The sequence below is a fragment of the Tupaia chinensis genome, unplaced genomic scaffold (assembly GCF_000334495.1).
Source record: "Tupaia chinensis unplaced genomic scaffold, TupChi_1.0 Scaffold000207_1, whole genome shotgun sequence".
Lineage (NCBI taxonomy): Eukaryota > Metazoa > Chordata > Mammalia > Scandentia > Tupaiidae > Tupaia > Tupaia belangeri.
This window is the reverse complement of record NW_006159682.1, coordinates 4,464,960-4,472,140: the sequence shown is the minus strand read 5'-3', so window position 1 is coordinate 4,472,140 and position 7,181 is coordinate 4,464,960. Positions and strand designations below refer to the sequence as shown.

Genomic DNA, 7,181 nt, shown 5'->3' with positions numbered 1-7,181 from the left:
TCCCTGCATGACCTTACCCATGGCCCTGGCTTCAGTGACCATCTTTCCATTTCTAAGTAAGAACCACATATGCCACTACTTGACCTCTTCAATTCAGTGTCTTAAAGGAAACTTAATGCCAGCAGAACGCCCCTCCCCAGGCTCCTGTCTGTGCAAACATCAGCACCCAACTAGGGCCACCTTTTAGGACCAAGTCGGCCCAAGGAACCTCCTCCTCCCTCGCCTGCCACAGAGCCACCCCCACCTGTCCACTCTATCTCCATCTACGCTGCCCATCTCGACCCCTAGTGCAAGCTGTTGCCCTGTGCCTGGTCTCTAGTGACGTCTCCTCACTGGGCCTTCCTCTCCACGTGTGCTCACACCACAATCCATCCTCACCCCTGTCATCACGTGATCTCTTGAGAACACGTGACATTCTGCTGCAGCATCCACGGCGTGCTGTTTTTAGGATCAGGCTCCGGTTGCTTCCTGGGCTCCCAGGGACCTGTGTCATCTAAGCTCACTGACTTTTCTGGGTTCATCTTTACCTCGATACCCACTGAACCATGACTGCTGGCAGTGGGCTCTGTCCATCAGTAGTTATTTGGATGCTCCGGGCTGACCCCCACCCAAGAGCCTTCGGATACAGATTGCACTGTGAGCAATGCCATTCCCGGCTCCAGGCCCGCTCCTGGTCTGCTTCATCCCCCTGTGCTTGTCAGATGTCACCTCCAGCATTACCTCCTCGGCAACGCTCTCCTGCCCTCAGAGTGGGTCCCCCTCGCTGCCTAGGTGCGCTCATTGTTCCCTGGAGCGACTCCCTCATCTGTAACTGCATATTGACTAGACTTGGCCCCGGTGTCCCCACAGCAGGACCGTGGGTGTTTTGCTCACCACTACATCTATCCCCAGAGCCTAGCAGTCATACCTGGGGTCTTCAAGAAGTTCATGGAAGATGCATATTATGAAAAAGTTATGGGTGCACTTTTTTTCACCTAAATAAATTTGTAGTATTATTATTATTATTTTTTTTGAGAGAGATTTTTGCTATAGGGCATGTGTTCTTTCCAGAGAGACAGTGAGAAATCGCCCCCCCCGGGGTGATGGCCACACTGAAGTCCCTTCTCTCCTCTCCTCTTGGGACCCTGAGCACGCAGACACATGTACCCAGTGTGAGATTCAAGTTACTGGGTCTGGGACTTGAACTGCAGTTAACTATGTGTGAGTCCAGAAACGTAATCATGACACCATCTGCTGGTCCCTAAATTTGTATTTTAATTCTATTTTTCCAGGAAAGTTTTGAAGTGCCTTCATCTTTCTTTTTTCAACATTTTAAATTTAATTTTATTAATTATTATTATTATTATTTTAGAGAGATTTTTGCTATAGGGTGTGTGCACTTGCTGGAGAGACGGAGACAGAGAGAGAAACAGAAAGTGAGAAATCACCCACTGGGGGGATGGTCACACTGCAATGCCTTCTCCTCCATTCAACTTTTGGGACTTTGGTCAGGCACACACAAGTGCCCAGTGTGAGTTTTAAGCTGCCAGGTCTGGGACTTGAACAGTGGTCAAATTTGTAGAAGTCCAGCTATGTAATCATTATGCCATCTGCAAATCCCTATTATTATCATTATTTTAATTTTCTATAGGGTACGTGCAGTCACCAGAGAGAGAGAGAGAGAGAGAGAGAGAGAGAGAGAGAGAGAGGTAGTTTTAACTCGAACCACAGTTGGCCATGTGGGAGTCCCATGCTCTAACCACAATGCCACCATGCCACCTGCCAGCCTTTATATTTCTTTAATAAAATTCTGATCATGTTTTATCCCCTCTGAGCCCATGAACTCCAGGGCAGGCCCCATTCCCTGCCATCTCTAGGCCCTGCAATGTCTGACACAGTGCCCTCATAGCCCAGGCCCTCACCTAGGTCTACTGGGCAGGTCCCAGGACCTGCTGTGGGTTTGCAGGCGGAAGCTGCGGTTCAGGCTGAGGCTAAGCTTGGCCAGGGACTTGCCGAAGGGACTTGCCCGGCCCTGCACCTGCAACTCATCCTGTACGTTTTGGAGAGGAGAGCAGCTCAGGTTGACCGCAGCCTTGCTGTGTGACCCAACGTGAGAGCCTGTGCCTCTCTGGGCTTTTGATTACTCTGGGGATTGGACTCATGACCTTGTAGCTCAGATTCCAAGCTTCCCAATGGATAAACCCGCTGATCCTGAAAAGGAGGCTAAGGAGTTGGGGGCGCATTTACGGAAGCTTCTGGAGAGAGAATGGCTCTGGGGCTGTGGAGGGAAAGATGTGACGCTCAGGCTCCAGGGGTGCCTCTTCCTGTGCCGTTACCCAGGCAGTGCAACCACAATAAGCACTGTCACCTCCCATGAGCACAGCGCTCACCTCCAGGGAGCAGGGGGGCTTTGCCAAGGTCACCGAGGATAGAACAATGTCCTCTGTGTTCTCGAAGGAAAGTGGCAGTGATAGAAGAGCCTCGGCCTCCCAGGGAGGTGGCACAAGCACACGTGCCTTGACCCTGCATCTTGGGACCTGGTGGGTCACCTTAACTTACCTTGGGGTCATCTGAGACCCAGCCGGGTAACGAATGGTGGGGCTCGCTGTGAGGTCATTGTTCAGGAAGATGCTGGCTGGCAGTGGGGACTGCTGTGTCCAGGGGCAGGGGCACTGGACAGAGCCCTGGGAAGGAGTTAGGGAACCCTGGGTTCTCAATGAGGGACTCAGAGTTGCCACCTGGGCAGGTCACCTGCGTCTCTGGCTCCAAGGTCCTCATCCGCCGGAAGAACAAAGGCTCAGGCTGCGTGGCACAGGGGGAGAAGCTGCCTGGCAGGGTCTTCTCTAATCAGGATCGGCTGTGGGGGCTGCAGGAAAGAGCCAGGAGGGAGGCCACGCCCATCCCTGGGGCCATCCACTCCCCTGGCTCCTCAGAGCCTCTGGTCAAGCCCTCCTGGGCACAGCTGGCATTGGGGCAGACAGCTGTCTTGTGAGGATCATTAGTGTCTCTGGGCTGCCCGCTGTGACAAAATGTCCCCACATGTTCCCTAACGCAGTGGCCCACCCATCCCTTCTGCTCAGAGCTCCTGGGCCCATCGGCCTAGGGCACTGATGGGACTGGGCCACGAGTATGCTAAGACCTTGTCTGGGGCATTCATTTCCCAGTGGGGGGGACTGACTCAGTCCCTTTCCCTCTGACCCTGGCATACTCAGCTGGTGGGTGTCTAGACCCTGGGTCCCTCCTGTAGCATTCACCTGGACACCACCGCCAGGACAAGCAGCAGTTGCTAGGACCCGCCCTAGCAGGGGTTTAACACTTGCCCTGGGTGCAGCCACAAGGGATCCAGTAGCTCCAACCACCACACCAGGGGCTGGCCCTTTTTCTAATGAGGAAACTGAGGTTAGAATGCCCAGAACCATTAAAGTCATCACAGGGAGGACCTGGGATTTGACCCATGCTCTGTCTCCTGTGCCTGGCTGCTGCTGCTGCTGCTTCCCAGACCTGCCCTGAGGGCTGCTGCAGCACCTGGGCAGTCATGGTCTTACGGGGTGCAACTATCCCGCCTCAGTGCACGCAGTCCGTGTGCATGCACTCACACACCCCAGCTATCTAGCATCCCAGTGTGAGCAGAGCCTGCCTGTCCAGGGCTAAGGTCTTCCGCCACACCTGTTTCAGGAGCTGTCAAGCCAGGGGCGGGAGGAAGGGCTTTGGCCGAGCAGATAGGGCAGACTGGAATGTATCCCGGGTCTCCTGCTTCCCAGACCGGCTTGCTTCGTCTACGAGGTGGCCGGCTTCTCATGCACGGCGGTGAGGGCGCTCCTCCGGCTCTGTCCACCACCGCGCGTTCAGTGGAGTGCCCGGGTGCAAGGGCAGAGGCTCAGCACACCTGCCAGCAACCACGGGAGCCCAGCTGGGTGACCCTGTGTGAGGCAGGCCAGTATACCGCACATGGCATCCCGGACACACCACACAGTGTCCCCCGCCCGGGTATGGCCAAAGAGCCGCCCTTCTCCCTGCCGACCTAACCTGGGCACGTGGGCCGGCTGGGCCGGGGCCATTATGCGGGCGCATGGCCGGCCGCGCCGGGGCGCAGAGCAAACTTAACCTTCATTTGGGAGTGCCCAACGGCCGGAGCGCGCGGCGCAGCCATCGATCGCCGCTAATGGCCTCGTCTAAATGCGGAGCCGCTGCCTCCGCCCCCCGGGTCACGGCGCCCCCGCCCTCGCGCCGTGCTCTGTGCAAAATGGTGTTTACCAAAGTCAATATTGGCCACGGTGCTGCCCGGCCACCCGGAGGCCCGCTGGCCTCCGGGAGCCCAGGGCCGGATAGGGCTGCCAGGGCCTTGGCCTGCTGTCCCAACTAGCCCTGGCCTTCCAGGAAGCTTCAGGGCTAGTCGGAGACAGGCCTGCCCAAGGTCGCCCAGGATCTGGAGGCTGCCTCCTCCTTTTGGTCGCAACGCTGTATCCTCCAGATTGCACCGTGGTGGGAAAGAACAGGAGGTTTGGCCTGGGGCACTCCTGTGCTTGACTCCTGGCCCCATCTCTCTGAATCTGGGCGGTCCCTTCCCTCCCCGCCCCCTACCCCTGATGACTCCTTGGGGCTGTCATTTGTAAAGCCTCCTCCAAAGGTTTGTAGAAAAGAGCACGTTAGAAATTGCAGGACAGGGCCAAGTGCAGAACCAGACACCTGTGGCATTTGACTGCCCCCCTCCCATTGTGTCACTGTCTCCTGCCTGGTGCCCTCCTTCAGAGCACAGCTTATCAAAGGCACAGCATAGACTCCGGAAGAAGCCCCACCTGCATCCTGGCTTCAGCAGGTCAGAGCCTGAGGCAAATCCTTGACACCCACACTCACACACAGCCCCATCCTCCACTTTCCCAACTGTATGCTGGGTGACAGCATTTCTGCTCTCAGGCCTTCTGGGCAGATCTGCCCTTGGAGACCAGACCAGATGGGAGGGGATGTGAACTGAGGGTGCTGAAGGTCGGTGGTTCCCAGCAGTAACTTTCCTGAGCAGCCCGGACCCTGCTGATGCTGTCGCCTAGGCCTTTCCAGCTGCAGAAGAGAGCCACGTGTGGAAATGGCTTCACAGTAAGCTCGTTTTACTGTACCATAAAACCACCACCTGGCTAGAGTCCCTTTCTCATTCTTGCATTGCGGATCTACAGATTGATAAGAAAAGCATGGTGATTGTAACCTCCCCGTACTCACCTCCACTCTTTCTTCACTCTCTGTTCCCACCAGAGTGAGGAACTTTTTAAATGAGAGCAGCGAAGACTGGGCTCCATGGCCCCTTCAGTGATGGAAAAGACTGGTAACCCGAGCCCGCCATCTGGTGGTCATGGCTATGCTGACAGCCCTGCTCTAGAAGGCAGCGACAAGAGTCCTTGTCCCTGGGAACTTAAACTCATAGGGAGACATGGGAGAGTCAGTCTCTTAGAATCACAAGATAGTACTCCCTTAGGACCAGGAAAGTTTAGATGAATGAGATACTGTGTTCGCGGAATGTTGAAACAGTAATAACAACCACCGCCCCTTGGCTGCTCTCTGCGCCACAGATGATAGAAAGTGCTTCATGGGAGCAGGTTTTGTTTGCTTGTTGTTGTTGTTTTGTAATGTTCTCCACATCACAAGGCGACCACTTTTATCCCTATGACATGGGTGAGAGACTGAGATGTTCTTTAGGTAATGCGTCCAAATTCTCATGGGTAAGCAGCGGGTCAGATGTAAACTCAGGTCTCCCACTCCAGACCATGGTAACCGCCACACTCCAGTGCAGAACCACGGCATCGAACACTCGGGAACTGCCAGATATTAGGATTTTACAGTCGCAGGGTGTGAGAATCTTAGAACTGGAGAATCTTAAGAGTTTGGAATTGTAAAATGCTTCGGAGAGGGGACCCCTTTGACTTTGCACGAGAGGTCAAAGAAGGGGCCTGACCGGATGGTGCAGCATGGGGTGGGAAGTCTGGGCTTCCTGTGCTCTGACCCAGGCTTCTTTCCACTGGGGATTTCTCAATCCAGGCTTTTCCCTCACACTCTTTTATAGCCACTGCAATAAAGCTGGGGACTTTTGCTCCAGAACAGCACATAAAATATCCCATTATTTGCCTCTTAACCTGAGCTTCTGTTTTACATCTCAAGTCTAAAGTGTAAGCCTCATAAAAGGTAATCATCGAAGGCCATTTCAAAGAGAAGGTCATAAACTGGCCATTTAGCCCAATCAGTGTTTACTGTGCTCCTACCGGGTACCCGGCCGGCACCCGCGCCCCGTGGAGAGTGAGGGGGAGCATCAACCTTGGTCCTGAGCTGTGAGCTGCTCAACATCTCCAGGGAGAAGTACAGAGGTGCGGCGTCAACCCAAGAGATGTAACGCCACAGGACATGTCATTCTATGGTTAGATACGCGTGGGGTTAGGGACCAAGTGGCACCGATGAGACATGGCCGAGGCCCACGTGGGCTGCAAGAGGGGAAAAGCAGAAGAGGGTTTATTTGATTGTAGCTACTAATTATTAAGTGACTGCTCTGTGCAGGACCCTGTGCTAAGTAAGTGATGTCCCTTATCGCACAGGTTCCTTGTGATAATGGGCACACCGAGGCTCCGAGAGCTCACGCGGTTTATCTAGAGTTGCACAGCTGCTAAATTCTGGAGCTCTGACTTGGGCCTAGGTCTGCCTGATTTCAAAGCCTGTGCTTTTGTTTGTTTGTTTGCTACCGGGCATGTGCGCTGGCTGTAGAGAGACACAGAGGGAAAACGAGAAAGCACCCCGCCATCCCATGCAAGGGGAGGGAGGATGGTCATGCTGTAGTCCCTCTCCTCTTGGGATTTTGGGTATATATGCACATGTGCCCAGTTTGTTTTTCAAGCTACCGATTCTGGGATTCGAACCACACCGCTGACCATGTGGCATGAAGTGCTTTAACCATTACACCACAGGCTGGCCCAAAGCCTTTGCTGTTAACCACTGAGTCACACTGGTTTGGAGTTGGGCCTTAGATAACCAACTACCATGGTTTATGAATGGAGGTCACCTGGGGTCTGTGGATGTGCGAGGCTGGAAGGCAGAGAGAAGTAAGTTCAGCTCGAAAACAGCACCTGCTCCACGCCAGCCACCCTGCCCACTCTAATCTCATTCTGAGAGTCGGGGCCTCTGAGTTGAGCAGGAGAACAAGCCTTCTTCTAGCGCATCCCTGGATCGGT

At 54.5% G+C, this 7,181-nt stretch overlaps 1 long non-coding RNA gene across 2 annotated transcripts in view; it reads right to left on the bottom strand.

Annotated features, from left to right (window-relative positions):
- LOC102492108 (uncharacterized) overlaps positions 1-4,099 on the bottom strand; it is a 10,398-nt gene extending 6,299 nt beyond the window's left edge. Inside the window, exons 1-3 of one of the 2 annotated variants that reach the window (XR_334365.1) lie at positions 4,006-4,099; positions 3,646-3,899; positions 2,731-2,845 (exon numbers count right to left, since the gene is read on the bottom strand). This is a non-coding gene — a long non-coding RNA (uncharacterized LOC102492108). The remainder of the gene's footprint in view (positions 1-2,730; positions 2,846-3,645; positions 3,900-4,005) is intronic. The other variant, XR_334364.1, reaches the window with a different exon arrangement.
- Positions 4,100-7,181: the final 3,082 nt, after the last annotated feature.